This window comes from Choristoneura fumiferana, chromosome 18, assembly GCF_025370935.1.
Source record: "Choristoneura fumiferana chromosome 18, NRCan_CFum_1, whole genome shotgun sequence".
In the NCBI taxonomy this organism is placed as follows: Eukaryota; Metazoa; Arthropoda; class Insecta; order Lepidoptera; family Tortricidae; genus Choristoneura; species Choristoneura fumiferana.
In genome coordinates, this window is record NC_133489.1 from 15,243,994 (window position 1) to 15,261,440 (window position 17,447).

The 17,447-nt window shown below is 37.0% G+C and overlaps 2 protein-coding genes across 4 annotated transcripts in view; one reads left to right on the forward strand and one right to left on the reverse strand.

The window, feature by feature from the left end:
• Positions 1–17,447, reverse strand: part of Oatp30B (Organic anion transporting polypeptide 30B) — a 90,597-nt gene that overhangs the window by 25,036 nt on the left and 48,114 nt on the right. Inside the window, exon 2 of one of the 3 annotated variants that reach the window (XM_074101907.1) lies at positions 4,436–4,484. The exons of the other annotated variants lie outside the window; for them this stretch is intronic. The gene's annotated coding sequence lies outside the window, so the exon portion shown is untranslated. The remainder of the gene's footprint in view (positions 1–4,435; positions 4,485–17,447) is intronic. 3 annotated transcript variants of the gene reach the window in all.
• The window catches only part of LOC141438175 (uncharacterized), an 87,383-nt gene that overhangs the window by 5,864 nt on the left and 64,072 nt on the right, over positions 1–17,447 (forward strand). The gene's annotated exons all lie outside the window — the stretch shown is intronic.

A 17,447-nucleotide genomic window follows, 5' to 3' on the forward strand; every position in this document is an offset into this window, starting at 1 on the left:
TCATTATATTTTGTATGCCTGTGGTTTTCTATATTTTTGTAAAAATGCTTTATTAGTCTGTAATTCTTGTGCAAAGTTGACATCTATTTTTTGTCGACTTTTGAGCTCCTGTAATTCTGATATTACACATTTATATGATAATCTGAAATACCACAGTCATAAACGTAACTGAAACACCCCACTTTTTGCGTCAGGGGTTAAAAAAGCTGGAAAACCCCCGACTTTGTCACTTCAAAGTTCAATATCTCAAAAACGGCAGAACTAATTTTGATGAAACATGTCTAAGAACTATCGCTAGAAAACCTTATTTCAAATAAAACAAAACCGCATTCAAATCGGTCCACCCGTTTAAGAGCTACCGTGCCACAGACAGACACACAACGACCAAACTTATAACAGCCCTCTTTTTGCGTCGGGAGTTAAAAAGATCTTCTCTTTGGACAAAAGTGGAAAAAAATCCTTTCTAAAAAGACTTTTAGACATATGACTTCAATGAGATTGAAGTGCTCACGCGCAGGAAACTTTATTATAGAGGTACCTATTTTGATTCTATTCCAGTAATCAATGAAATCATCGTAAACATTAATTCGAGCAAACATTAAGATAGGGCAGTAACATTTACAATCGAAAGTATCCGGTCCCTAACGCCAACCTGCAATATTACGTAATGTATGCTTTTCGCAGAGAGAATGGCGAAGTTCATTGCAGGCTAAACGTGACTACTGGAAAGTGTTTAACTTCTGGCTGGTGCCGTTTGCGGATTATCTTAATGTATTTTGGTTTATTTCACAAGGTTTTATATAGGATCACGTCGTTTAGAGTTTCTGAATGTAATGTTATGAGTAAATAGGTAGATTTTAACCATTTTACCGTTGATCTTCTTTGCAATATTTTAGAATCTAGATGAACAACCAACAATGACTTCCAGATTATGACCAAAAAAAGGTTGGTATAAGCGTGCTAAAAGCCGTTAGGTAGAGCCTATATTTACAGGCACCTAACCTAACATCTATTAGATTAGCAAATGCGAAGCTAAGATTTATGTGAAACAGGGTGTGCGTTCAAGGCTAGTAGGTATAGGTATTACTTATGCTATGCTATGCGTGCGGTCGATACTTTCCACGTCGAACTTTTCATTCCTAAATTACGACCGGCAATTTACCTCAACACGATATAGCTTTAGTAACACAATGGCCGCTAAGAGCATAACGCTTGTTACCCACTTTCAATCACTTCGTCTCTGCGATTTTAGATTGCATTATCGTTGCGTCACGCGGAGCCAGAGCATCTGACGCTATCGTAAACATTACGGCATAATTGCTGGGTTACAAGAACATATCAAGTGTTTAATGATAATGGTGGTTTTATGTTGTGATTGGTCGTTCATTGTTTATAACTCCGGTTTTTAAAATTGAATCGATCTAGTAGGTACACACTTGAGGTCATTGTAAGCAATCAAATTTGTCCTTAATACGAGTGCCTTGCCTAGGTATATTGTTTCAAAAAGTGTGGCGGTACCGTGTCCGCACGGCTGCGGCAGCGGCCTCCGCGCCGCGTCACGGAGGGAAAGGCATGAGGCCGCGAGTGGGCGACACTCGCACTGCCCGCTAGGCTAGGATCGATTCTCACGCCGCCTTTTTCGATATCAACCTCACTAACAGGATCTTCAGAATTTAATACATTTAAACATCAAGGTCACTTATTACTAGTTAGGCTTGGTAAAGCAAAGTAATCTTATTAGGTGCACTTAGATAAGACTTAGTAGGTGCCTACCTACTTCATTTTTCTTTAATACATTACATCATTGTTTATATAACGTTATTAATATCAGAGGTTCAGCTATTTTTCAAAAGATCTGTGGTGGTCTATCTCCATCACATTAAGATTACATGAAGGGTCCACGAAAAGAATATGCCTTAGTCACTTTACGTACTCGCAAAGTACTTCATGCTACATTATACATCATTGAATGAAGTACATACAGTATGCATGTACTTCATTCAATGACTTACCATTGAATGTCATAATCTGAAAACAATTTTTTTTTACTTTTAAATAAATGTTAACCGTAGTAATTTTTGGCGATGACTAACTTTCAGACCGCTATAACTCAAAAAGTTTCTTAGCTGACTAGACAGACACGTTCTTTCCGTGGACCCTTCATATTTACCTCCGCTCCGGATATTTCGATGTATTGGTCACGGGTAAACTCGGACACGACAAACACGGATCTACGCGTGATCATAATCATACGGATGCAAGGCGTCAAAAAATCAGGATCTCATTAAAGGTACTTAATTAAATTACGATTTACATCTCGTAACAGTTACAAGTGTATCCCTACCAATATTATAAATGTGAAAGTAACTGTCTGTCTGTCTGTAACCATTTCCTCCTCTGTTTCATTTACCATGGGTCACCCGCTGAACCGATTTAGAAAAAATTCGGTATAGAGATAGTTGGAGTCCGGGGAAGGACATAGACTGCTTTTTATCACGGAAAAATGCATACCTACATACCGTACCCGCGGGATACTGATAAGCGAATTCTACGCAGACGGGGTTGCGGGCAACTGCTAGTTTACTATAATTAACCGTGAATCACTAAAACTGGTATCGAGTTAAATACAAACTTTTTAAACAACATGTGTCCCTACAAGTATGTTGTGAGGTGAGTGGACACGGTATTATAAATAACAAGAGAGCGGCAGGAAGCAAGATGGCTCTACGTAAACAAAAATTGTACCTACCTACTGCTTCTCAGCGCAGCGGCGACGTGTGTTCTGATTAATCGACAAACAGGTGAAGGCCAGCCATTGTTGTATGAGCAGATAATCAAATAATTGTTTTTGCTGCTGATATCTAAGTATGCCTATTCAGGTTTTTATGCAACGTCTGGCATAAATAGCAGTAAGACCTTATTAAAAACAAAATTAATTAAGATTCATACATATAAGTTAGATTTAGATTCAAGTCTACTATGACTTTGTTTGTAAGAAAACGTGATACTGAGCGGATGGAGATCGGTGCCCGGACCGGTTTACTGGCAAGCGCAAGCAGACATGAATCATTAGCTAGCTAGCCGGTCAACATCAACTGCATGCCTTGTCTTGTTACTCCTTGCATTGAGACATTGTCTGGAGATCTATAGCATTACGACTCTACAATTCAAAGACACGGTCGCTTGTTTCATAGCATAGTTTCACAAATGAAACTGTGTAAAAGATAGCAATCGGCATAAATTCTTAAAACATTACTTCATTTCTTCATCGTATAGTAGCGTTTGAATTATTAACATCAGCAGTGTTTAATGTGAGACTTTAAAACATAGAGAAGTATTTATACATGCTGTAGATCGATGTTTTTCTGCAACCATACTCAAACTAACCTGGCTCACGCAGCATGACTCATCTCCGTATAGCCCGTACAAACACAAACAAAGAATATAATTTAAAGGTTCCAGTGCTTTGACTGCATAAACTCTAACATGGCCCGGTCTTGTTTGAAAAATATTTAGAGCGCATTATTCTGACTCCTGATAAACAAACGTATGTTATCGTGACCCCAGTTACATACAATACAATATGTCGCGTAGCTACTGTGGTCAGAAGTGAGGGGAGGGGAAGATATTTTGTAAGATATTAGTAGGATGATCCATATACATATATGTATGTCCTAAAATATTTGTTTACTTAACTTTTATGTATGATTAGAACCAATAGCCTATTGAAGTATAAATTAAGAATGTTAATAGCGAAGTGCTTCCCCACTTTTGACCACAATAGCGACTGGTGATATCAATCATATTGTAGCTTGGGATCACGAATGCACATATCAGGTAGGAGTAGGAGTCAAAATGCGGTCAAAATACGAAAACCCGATTGGAGTTTAGTTTAGCAGGTTAGCCCAGGGCCCATGTGGTTCATACGAAAGTGTTTAAACATTTGCTAGAAAGTTGTCATGTAACCCTAGACCGCTGCCAAACTGTAAAAACAATTTAACTTCTTAGCAGAAATAAGCAGCACAGTGAATGTAAAACGAACTATAAATTGCTAATGGCAAGGTTCTCAAATGTTTGTTCCTCCACGTCCCTGTAAGTGCTCTATTGTTTGCATACCATTTCAGACCTTATTCAGCGAGGACGCGCGAGATAATCGTTCCTAAGATAACCCCTCTTCCATGACATATTTTGTCATGGACAATGGTCATCATCAGTATAATAATATACCTAGCGCAAAATGTAATACTGTCGTACTTGTTTAAATGAGATCGAGGTCGATACCCTGCAATCCAGGGTTTTTAGCGACGTACTGGCAATCAGTTCGTAGAAGCAGTCCATCCGAGAACTGGTTGGGTAATAAAATATGTTACATAAATGATGTCGTTAGTGGGTAATTTTCTTTTGATTGGATACAATGTAAAAGCGTTTTAATTACCTTTATGATGACTTATGTTTCAAGAAGTGATTTACTCTCGTTCCAGAACCTGAAACAACACCTTATTATTTTTTTAATACTGACCAGTTAGTGCTAGAATATTGATAAACAAATTGAGCAATTTAAATAGTTGCAGCCATCCGTATTCGGTTTACTGGCACATAACAAATTGATAAATCTTGCAGAACAATGAGTAATAAATCGGGTAAGTTCTCGACCCGTGTCGGCATCCGAATCAAATATGGGCCACTACTCTACGATAAATCGATAAGACCCATCTGTAACCCTATACACGTCAGTCCACATCACCCATAAATAACGGTGATCCCCACAAATGATTTTAAGAATAGTGTTTCTGTTTTTTAAAATTAATATATATTTTTTTCACGATATATGATTATAAGCTAGTTGCTAATATCTTGTAGGGATCTAAATACTCTTGTTATTACTTGATTACGTCGTTCAATCAGAGAATAGTATTGTGCCTATGTATGTTATGTTAACATGTGGCTCCTGTAAAGTGCCTCCGTGGTTATCACTGTACCAACAAACACTTTGGGGTAAACATTTACAGTGACGCTTAAACGTAATGAGCTTATCGCCGTATTCGTTTCTAAACATATTCGTTTTTTTTACTGACAACCATATTTGGTTAAGAGATACGAGCAGTAACTAGCTATATCTCTTTATTTTAACCAGCTCTTTCATTCCACAGACTGGTATGTTTATTTATTAAACCAATATTACCAACAAGGTCTTGCGTGATCAATTTTGTATTTTAACTTAAGAGAGCTACATGTCTGGAATTATGGGGCAGCTATAACATTTATTTCCAGTACAATATTCCTTTTAAATTAACCCTTTAATTTTTATGTACCTCCCGAGAACCGTTAGAGCATTAGAAAACGCGCCTCTCCATAGTTACTATTTGGTAATAATTGCATTTGGAAGAACGGCTAAATTTGTTGAAGCAAAAAAGAAAGTCAGTGATTTCTCGGTTTTTATAACCTAATTCAATGTTTCAATATCGAGTTTGTCCTCGTTTCGTGGCAACTTACCAACGATGGTCGTTTTTATGCGGCAAACAACTTACAGCGATAATCGCGAGGATCAAATGTGGGCGCGACGTGCTTTCACTGCTGGCAACCATATTGGATTGGATACGGAGCATGAGTTCACTGTCACCGTCATTCGTCTTTCCTTAGTACGAAGTAAGTGTTTAACGGTCTCACGGTAAAAAGGACATAGTCGCTCTAGCAACAAAAGTAGCTTTGTTGAGTTTTTTATGATCCTTGTCTTGTAAACCGAAGAAAGAGCATATGTATTTCTGAATATATTTTGATTGTGTAATACATTTATCGTAACCTTGGTTGAATGCAGGACAACAAGGTTCCGGCGTGGCAGCCGCGTGGCATCGGCTGCGTTCAGGAGGTGAGCGACCGAGTACCGGTCATCGGCGCACACGCAAGAACTTCTGATTCATCTGCGCTACTCATAGATCATTGTGCAATAGTTATGTTTTATTTATTTCTACATTCGAAACAGTTCAGCAAACATACCAGTTAAAATATAACAAAAGAAAAAACAGCTAGCTGAACCTAATCTTCATTTCCAATATCAATAACGATGATCATCAATTATTTAAAACTTCGCTCCTCAGTTTTCTTAATCAGATTGTTTATCTGCATTAGAACAACACCCATTCCCACTGTTGACAAGTTCAAGTATCTGGGCTCTATGGTTACTGTGGATGCCAAATAGATGCCGATGTCGTGTATCAAGTTAATGTACCGTGGCAAAAATGGCGGTCACTAACAGGAGTTTGGTGTGATTCTCACATGCCCGTAAAAGCGAAGGGAAAAGTCTATGAGAAAACAGGTACGGCTTCGCACGTTGGACAGTGGGATACGCGAGCAGAAGGTTCACGTAAAGGAACTTTACACTGGTTAAAGGTCTGTCACAGACAAAATAAGTAGCCCGAGCTATACAGCGATGAGATGCAGTAAAAACTATGAGGTAAAAATTGCGCTGAACTTAATCAAAGAAAGCCTAATTCCCAAAATCGACAACCCAGGACAGACGAGCCTGGTGCAAAAATGTGATGAAACCTGACCCCAGTTGACGGGAGCAAGGACCAATATGCCTCAAACCGTCCGTGTTTTTTATTGACGGACGCAACGCGCCGGGCATCCACAATTTTCTAACTACAAGGTTTTGAATAAAGAAACTGTGACGTGAATTAATATTTACTCATTCAAGTACTATTTACATAATAATAGCTTACTCGTATAATATTAGATTTGTGCACAAAATAAAGGTTAATATAAGCTTTATGACACTAAAGTATCCACGGACGGGTTGAAGCATTTTGGTTTTGGATACCATGGTATCGTCGGACTGTCAAGTGGATAAAGATGAGACCTACATAAATAAGACCTTTAGTACCTACCTGTAACAAGTTTGGTTTACATCCAAGTTCTACTGGATATCATATTTGCAAGCAATCACCAACTTCAAAGAAATTTATTATGTAAGAGTAAGCGCGTGTACTGTTAAGTAAATGTATTCAAATATAACATACAAGCATTTATATGAAGAGTTAAATAATGTAACTGGAACATCACATGCGTAACTAAATACATCCCACGTAATAAGTGAGGAATTAGCCGTATTTTAATAGGTTTACGTATGACGTCTGCTAATGTTTATGCATGGGAACACCCGCCACAAGCGGTGTTCCTTTCGAGTGGGAATCGAGGAGTAAATGAGTAGACCCAGCCTAATTAGAATGCTAGCCGTGATCCGAGTTGGTCCTGCACTTTCTACTGGCAACAATAGAATCCTAATCCATTGTGAAAACGTGCCTCTTCTGCTTGTAATAACGTTGTTTTTGCCGTGAAGGGCTTGTTGTACATTAGAGAATGGGTAAGTCGAGCCAGACAAAGGATGCTTGGAAAGCGACATCTTATACTATGTTTCTGTTGCATTATGGGATATAGGAACGCTCTGCAAACAAAATGTCTCTTTATAAGTACAGCGAAAGATCTTTTTTTTATGGAATAGCGGGCATACAAGCAAACGAAGCCGTTTGCATAAGGCAATCGCCTGATGGCAAGCGATTACCGTCGCCCATGGACACCTGCAACACGGGAAGAGTCACAAATGCGTTGCTGGTCTTTTAGGTAGGTAAACGCGCTAGTTCCTAAATGTTTTATGTAGAGCCTATCAAAACAGGTAGTTTACAAGATTTTTTTACTTGGCACTTAGGTTACATCCTGGATTACCATGATGGAATGTTACATGGTGATAGTACGATTGCTGCGAAAAAGGCTGCGTTTCACTTACCCCTAGACGTCTAGTACCGATTTGCAATTTATACAAGCAAATTTCAACTACAAGAACAAATTACACGAGGGGCCTAATATTTGTTATATGTATTTAATAGAGGTTAAATAGTCGTTATCAGTATAGTTCGCGAGTCGATGACCTCGGCGAAGTGTCGCAGTGCGCAGCTGTGGCTTGCCGAGCTAGCTCCTGTAGTGTACTTACGTACTCGATGGGAGACCCTCGCTCGGTGAGGATTCCACAATGCTGCCCACATTGTTTGTACAGGACTGCCGCAGTCGCGATGGGATTTGTTCAATTTGATTGCGGGGTTGTTTATACTAGTATCGCAATTACAACAAGCTCAGCCGGCACGTGTATTTGTGCTTTGCTATTCTTTTCGTTAGGATAGATACGAGTATTGCGTTTTAACAACATGTTACAGTTACGTAATGCGAACGTAACGTCATATTAAATATTGTTAATTTACATTTATTATATACTGCTACTCGCCCCGGCTTCGCACGGGCAAAATAATTAAAAAATGCCCAAGTGCGAGTCGGACTTCCGCACGAAGGGTTCCGTACAGTCACCAGCATTAATATCGGCCACAGCGGAGCGTGCAAAAATATCTGACACGTCCTACCGGCCCTTGAATGGCGTCGTATCAGATATTTAAATGCACGCTTTATAGTGTCAGATATTGGTGCTGGTGACTGTACCTATACCACATTTGACATTAGCAAAAAACGGCATAAAAAACACGTTTGCTGTGTCGGAGCCGTCCTTAAATATTTAGTTTATTTTATTTTATTTATTAATAAAGTGAATGTAAACTAAACTTATACAAATAACTATTCTGTGAATATTTCAAGCAACTGTATGTTGCCGTTATTAATATCGAGCAAAAAACGGTAAAAAAAACACGTTTGTTGTATGGGAGCCCCCATAAATATTTATTTTATCATGTTTTTAGTATTTGTTGTTATAGTGGCAACAGAAATACGTCATCTGTGAAAATTTTAACTGTCTAGCTATCACGGTTCATGAGATACACCCTAGTGACAGACAGACGGACAGTGGAGTGGAGTGGAGTGGTGTGGAGTGGTACCTAATAGGGTCCCGTTTTTATTACTGTTGGGCACAGAATTCTAAAAAGGTCTCTAATCAAGGGCACTTCACACACATTTTTCAGCTCCATTTCCCAAAAACTACACCGTGCGAAGCCGGGACGCGTCAACGTAGAGATAAATGCATTTTTTGGTTAGATTGATATTTTTAAATTCGTAATATCTTTTGAATGGAATGTCCGATTTGAATAATTCAAAAAGTAATCTACAGGTATTATAACCATCTCGAATATGAAATTAATTATTTTTGGATAAGGATTAATACAAAGGTATGGATAACGTGGTCTGATTTTAGTCGGCATTTCTGTCAACTTTTGAAATGTAAAAAAGTAGTTATAGTGACATAACTACAATAGTTGGACATATACATATATGCTATCGCGAAGTTTTTTGTAGATATTGATTGATATATTCTTTAATATTGTAGAGTATTTTTTTGTTGTCTATCATCAACGGTTTCCACAGCGCATGCGATGAAAGATGTTTTATGACAACTTTTTTTACACTTTGAATTACACTATTGAAGTTTTAGTACGGAACCCAAATTTTTCTGGTAATAATAAATATAGCCTATGGCACTTTGGAATAAATTGGCAAAGAATTTTTAAAATCGGTTGTAGTTTTTGAGTTAATTCGCAACAAACATCCAAAAATCCAAATCTTTCCTCTTTATAAAATTCGTTTATGGTATGCCCTCGGGAACAACAAATTTTTTCGGGTTAAACGTATCTTAAAATAAAACTTACTCTCAATTAGACTTCCTGACTGACTTATTATTTATTCGTACGGTCAAGGACTTTAATTCATGAGCCACCATGGATGGAACCATTTCACAGTAAACGCCATAACAAAGAAAATCGTAATGCCTTTTTCTTTGAAAAGGTTCCATGGTGGCTCATGAATTGAAGTCCTTGACCGTACTTACATAGGTCAGGTTCAAGTTACAAATATTATTTTTATTGATTGGTTATTTAAAGCTCTAATACATAATGTACTTACTATAATTTATTACGAAGCAATTTTATCACCACATTATTCACTAGTTACCTAGGTATGCGGTTGTTTATCGCCTCGTGTTGGTTTTATTACTACAACATATATTAACAAATAAATAAGCATGAATTGTGATGCTTTCACTTGCAATACATTATGTTGTCGACTTTATTCAGTAAACAAAATAAAACGATTGCTTCGGAATAGTTCTAAGTCCGCGAGCACACGTAAACGCAGGAAAAATATAGACATGTTCCAAAATTATCAATACTATCTATGTACGTCAAACTTATTTCAGAGGAAATGTATGTAAACAAATACTCTGTTTTCCCGACTACAGACAATTTTGTTTTTGTTTACTGATGTGAAAACATCGAACTATAATTGTAAACGATAAATTAAACTTAAAAATCGATTTAATTAGTATGTACAGACGATACGCCATGCGTGTTAAGTGGAATCAAATAGTATTATTTCAGAATCACACTATAAACATTCGACGTGACGCTTTAATTCATATAAGATTACTAAGTGCACGTTGAGAATCGACAAGTCGCGTTTCACCGCATAAGCCTACAGAGTACAGAGACAGAGCCTACTGTTTGATCTAACTATTTCAATTAAAAAATAATGAAAAATCGGTTACTTATTCACATTTTAAGTGAGTCCTATTCATTAATCGATTACCAAAATGTCAAATGTTTTTGCATGGTTTTTGATTCGAAAAATAAGGCTCTTCTAGACTATGATTTAACAAACAATAATTAAATAAATACATACATAAACCGGCCAAGTTGTAAGTTGAACTCGCGTGAAGAGGGTTCCGTACAATTCCAAAGTCAAAATGTTTACCTCTTATATAAATATTTTTACGGTGCTTTTTAAATCAATACAAAGTATCACATTTGATATCCTCACAGTAAGACGCGAGTTAACTACTACTAGCGCTACCTAGTGGTGTTTTAGTGAACTATTTTCCGTAAGTGAAAGTATTATATTGAGTTTACCATTTTATTTTCAATTGATAGAACTCTTACAGGTTTCCCTGTAATGTACAAGCAATGAACTACATTTTGTATTTTTTTTTAAAATTTTAGACTCAGTAGTTTTGGATATCAGGGCGGGGGAGGGAATGGTCAATTTATCATATTTCATTAATAAAATCAAAACTTAAATAGTTTTCATTTTATACAATAATATCAAAAATATATTTGAGATTCTCATAACGAGCCCTTTCATTTGATATATATATGACACCGTAAGGTTTGCAAAACTTTTGTTTAATTCCCTAATTTTCCCCCCGTAAATGACCCTTATTTAAAAAAAAACATTTATTTACATTGCACTATCCTACCAAATTTTACCTGATTTGGTCCAGTAGATTCGGAGCAAATTGGCTGTGCCAGACAGACGGACAGACAGACAGAGGCACGAGAGATGCTATAAAGGGTTCCGTTTGTTTTGTACGGAATCCTAATAATTCATTTATGTGAAAAAGTATTAAGGGATCAAGTTAAATGTTACGAAATACGGATAAATTTGTGGCGTTGATCCCTCTCTACATATTGGGTGATTGATTGTGCAAGAATTTCAACGATATTGGTTTGTTTAAAGGTCTGGCACAGATATATTATAATTTATTGGCAAGTTAAATTTTTAACAAGGATCTTTCGCTTGCCGTTTACTAATCTTCGAGTATTAAACGAAATACTAAATGACCTTTCTCGGTATCCAAAAAGATTAGATACAGATGCACACATGGAAATCATTTTAATTGAACTTTTACGGTGTCTAAGACGATAAAAAGAAAATTTTGAACAAGTTACCCAAAACTATTGGCCGGACCTTTAGCTACGGAAATCAATAAACTATTGAGTAGATATCACTACACCAAGGTCATGTTAATGTTACCTATTGCAGTAGTTCAGTTTGGTATCGCATTATAGTGGATTCTAATCGTAACGTAATACAGTCGGCAGGACAGGGTGACGAAAATTCGAAGATTACTAAGAATAAACGACTGTGTTGGGTGCCATGGGTGGTGCATGTTACTTTATTTAGAATTAAGGAAGATAGCAATGTATTATTTATAAGCCAGAAAGGCCTTGTCGCGCTAGATGCATTTTGTACCTACTGGGCGTTTGTCTGGTTAGCTATTATTCTCATTAATAATGTTTATTTCAGACTAAATTCATATTCATTAATTCCTGTAGAATAAGGTAAGTCGGGGCAAGCGGCCTACCATTAAAATATCGAAAAGTATTGATATTGTACTACTAACGACATCTTACAAGTCTTAGGTTGTAAGATGTCGTTATTAGTGCTTATGATACTTTTCGATATTTTAATGGTAGGCGCGTTTACCCCCTGCTGGCGCGCTTGCCCCGACTTACCTTAAGGTTTAGCAATACTTATATCTAAATTCTAGCACCATACTATTCATTAGGCACCTATTTACATTTTTATTTACAATCCATTGTCATCTTTACATCCAAATTAAATAATCCTCCACCCAATATCGTAATTTAATTTTATTCATCCTAATCATCGAATAATACAACAGCGTTTAAATTAAAAGCAGTATTGCGACAAAATAAGAAGCCATCTCGTTTACATGCATATTTAAAAATAACCTACTTTTATAGCAAGACAATAGTAAATTAATAATTGAACTAAAACGCCAGGATTTAGTTTAGGTCCTCTATGCTTCAAATGTGTGCTTTCAAGGTTAAATACAAGGGAAAACTACTACGAAACGGATAGGCTTAACGTAATCATCACAATTATACTTGTCATTGTGTTTTGTGCTATTATCTAAACAATCAAGGGGATTATTATTAATAATTGAACTACTATACATTGAATAAGTACTTTATTTTACATAAAATAAAGCAATGTCCAATAGGAGGAACAAAGACGTTTACTAATGTAGTTTCTGCTTATATTAGCACTTTTATAATTACGGAATGAAAACCAACTATGTACTTAGTAAAAAATAGTACCGTAAACTCAGGTTTCAATAGTCCCAGCGTTCATTAATTGTCCAAACGGACTTTTTAACATTTCGAACATCATCTAGGAGGTTTATTGCAGCCTAATCCAATAGAAAATGCACGATGAACCTCCTAGATGACGTTAGCAGTTCTGTAATTGTTCGAAATGTTAAAAAGTCCGTTTGTACTATTGATGAACGCTGGGGCTATAGAAACTTTAGTCTACGGTACCTATACAAAAAACTAACTGCACACTTAAGTGAACCCAACTGCGTTTTAGATGGAACCAGATGATAATGTTATAAATCAAACAAGACGCACGGCAGTGTGTCTGGCCGATGTAAAAAAAGAGCGACACTGTATTGCATATGGATGGCATATAATAAGGCTTCTTTCTCAACTCCTATTAGGATTAAGCTTGACAAACCGCAGACATTTCAAAAAGGTTAATGCGGATTTGGTGTGACACAAACACAATGTTCTGGTGTGGTGACGATCCATCCATCTACCCCAATCCCAACGTTACATTGTAAAACGAACGGCGCGCTGCAGGAAAGGCCACCCGCCAAGGTCACAGTCGCGGACCCGCACCCCGTAACGACATGCCTTTATTAAAATACTGATTCAAATCGGTCAAATTAACTTTAATTGCTGTATTTCGTGTCTCGTACGTAATTAACAAATTGATCCTTGTGTTTTATAACATTTATATTTCTGTGACTTGATTATTTTTATAGCATTTATTTTCAATGAATTCACATCGATAACATAAGTTTGGTCAATTGTTAACTCATACCTACTCCGGTCAATATATGTAGAGTATAGACATTTCAATTTACATAAATTCGGACAGCTGAATTTTGGTGGAGACCTTGGGTAGGTAAGGTACACCGTTAGGAATAAAGTGTAATAAGTTCCCATTGATCCCATGTGTGCTAAAAAAGTTATTCGGATCATTAATGTTTAGTAGCCTAGGCAAAAATTATAGATCTTAAAATTATGTACAAAAATGGTCCTTATACTTTTTTTTCGTAAAAATTACCATTCCTGCCCCGCGCATCGCTCAGTCCCCCACGATACCTTATCATGTATGTACTTCTGCGGATTAGTGGTCAACGCTACACAAAATAAAACAGGTAGCCGGCCGCATTTGGCGAGAGAGAGATAGCTGCAACCGCCTAATAGCCACCGTACGAGTATTAGGCGGACAGACTAATATGAAGACAAAGCTGATTGCCGTTGACAGAGGTTACATACGAGTATTTGAATATCGAAAATTAAAATACCTACGGTTAAAACGTCGATGTTTATCATATCGAAAATGATAATATCGATTGTAACACAATATCGAAAGTTGTTATACCTATGGTCAAAATGTCTAAGATTGAAATGTCGATTGATTAAAATATCGAATGAGTAAAAATGTCGATAGCCAATATATCTAAGGTGGCAATGTCAACATATTTGAATGTCGAAAATTAAAATATCGTACATACAAATCTGCTTTATTTATTTATTGCTCCTTTCTCTTAATAGCATTTATTTTACATAATCTAGTCATTTTTAGCGCTCGCCGGCCGCTGCCTTAGGTTAGGTTAGTATTGCGTCAAGGCGCGAAGCGCCTCAACTGAGCAGAATAGGAGCTCCACGAAGCGGAGCTCCGTCGACCCTTGATAGTTCATACATAGGATATTCGATACTCTGTACTTCGATATTTATATCTTTCGATGTCACTTTTGTAGATAAATATATTTTCGATATATTGGACGTAGGTTATCTAACCATTCGATAATATACTTTCGTTATATTAATTTTCGATATTTTGAATATCGACATTTTACCCGTAGGTATTTTAACTTTCGATATTCAAATATGTAACCTTGCCCGAAGTAGGTACCTACTTTGACACAAGTTCGTTCGGCGATCGCATTTAGGTGAACAAAATGGTGTAATTGCCGCTTAAAAGCAAATCCGTGCCACTTAATTATACCTATACTATAATAAATCACAAATATGTTTACTAGGTTTAAAAAACATAATAAAACTAAATTGCCAGTCACAGTCACTGAATTACCTGAACATCCGCAGTTCTGGCATTTGTTTGCTAATAGTTAACATGATAACATCGATGCAATTTGGGCTCACGGAGTTAACATTTTGGTGATATTCCATCGTAATTAGAATAACATCAGTGTAGGTACTTATCAGATCTGCAGGTAAGGGAAGTATAATGTCCAGTGACATATACCTGATACTAAGTACCTACGTTTTAAGTATTTTTATTGCACACACCTTTCTATCACAATACTATCGTGTTTAAGGCTCATTTTAGGTGTTCACTGGTTTCATTGTTGGGATTGGACGTTTCTTCGGCTTATTTTATGGATGCGAGGGGCTGAAGACAAGAGTGTTGTGGCGCGCCATGGAAGAGGCCTATGTATGTCCAGCAGTGGACTGCTGTAGGCTGATGATGATGATGACGATGAGGGTTTTTAGCGATGGTTCTAAGACATGTATTATCAAAAGCGGACAAGGTTCCTTAGAACATATTCTTCTAGGTCTTTAGTTTCTGAGTTTGCCATACTGTCTTACTCATAATGTACCTATAAATGGTTTAGCATGTGCAAAAAGAAAAGCCCTGTCTGACTTATCAACGACACCCAGCCCAAACCCATTGACATAAAAAAGCTGAAATAGATTCCCTTCATGGTGTATACAATAATTCCTTATATATACGTAGGTAGGAGGGATTTTGCGGAATACCCGAAGGATCGGAAGTTTTGCAACGGGGCGAAGCCGCAAGCGTAAGTTAGTAATGTACAGTTGCCACTGCCACACGGGATTGTAGAGCCACTTGTAATTTGACCATGTAATGCTAGTAATGTACTACGAGTATGTAAGTGTTTTAATGTAGTGATAACCAGGGATAACGAACATTAAATCAATAAACGAAATTATTGAATTAAAACATATCAAAATACATATGAATATGATGAAAAGTTTTGTTATGCTGCATTTCGATTTACGTTGTTAGGTAGTTCCTTGCCCTCGTCCAACCTATTGTATACCACCGAGTGAGCATGAATGACGGCCGTCAGTTTTCAGGCCTCAAAACGGATGCATGACGTTCATCTCATTCAGGTAACTATAATAAATATCAGCGACAATCTCTAACATGATATCAACTCGGACATTCGAAGGTTTTGTCAAAACCGCGACGCCCATCGTATGCCAAAAACTATACAACATGCGGATGAAACAAATGTACTTAACTCAATGTTATCAATGATGAACAAGATCTACGTCGAAGATAGATTCTGTTTCCAATTCCTAGATTAAGATCTATTAAAGTACCTACCATGTTGCAGCGGTTATTGTTCTCTATCAAGAACCCTAACTGACTGTTTCCTTTACTGTTAGATGATGAGCTACTTACGATAACCCACTGAATTCAGATGGTTTAGTTCTGTTGCGCCAGATATTAAAAATTCGCTCTGCAAACGGAACTAATGGCTGAATAATTTATGATGACTGATCCAAATTTAATTCGTTTAGGACTGATTACAGTTTAAATAGTCATATGTAATGGCACATTTGCTTCTGCTAGTAACGCAGATTGTACAGTTATATTGTTTCTTTTTGTATATCACGTCACGAATATTATAATTGCGCAAGTCATACTGCAGCTCGTGATCGAACGTCTTTCACTAGACGGGCAGGCTATTCTGTTACGTTAACAATGTTATCCGCACTGATCAGTTCTCGTTCAGACCGACCTTGTTATTTACTTTCATTATATGGAGCAGAGTGAGCTCTATCTACAATTGCCAACGCTATAAAAATGGCAATTACTTTTCTTATATACCTACATAATATTGCTCTGTAATAACAATACAGAATTATTGTTTTAATTAACAGTTCCGTAGGCTCGGCTTTCCTAGAACATTGAGTCTTGAAATAGTTATAGAAACAATTAATATACCATTAACATTAGTGCTCACTCCGTATGATTATTAGTGTTTGACATCCACTTAGTCTAAATAAAGTAAGTAGTAGTAGTTAAGGAAAGAGTTAAAATAAAAGTAAAGAGAGTCATACATAACAACAAATGTGAAGTTTGTTTACATTTAGTTAAATACCCAAAACAAGTATAGTCACACTTATTACTAAGAAAATGGCAAGAATTGCCCCCCCCCCCCCTAAATGTGTGCATATGTCCAACTACCTATTGGCACCGACTTCAAAAGAATCACTAGGAAGCGTAAACAGAAACAAACCTATTTTGATTTATTTCTGTAGTGCAGTTAATATGTTTTTTTATCCAAGTGTGAATACATGGTTGTTTTTTTTAACACAGCGTTTTGCGGGCGATAACGATGTTGTGCAGGACCGTAGATGTATACTGTTGCTTTTGTAAGTGGGCTGATGGTCCCGGCGGTAGCGGCACCGCGCGGCAGCGTTGCGTTTGCGCAACCAGCTTGCGTCAGGGCTCGGCCCGGCCCGGCCGCACTCGGGCCTCTACTTTTATGCCATTTATTTTATTTACTTCCAGAGTTGATACTTAACATTAGA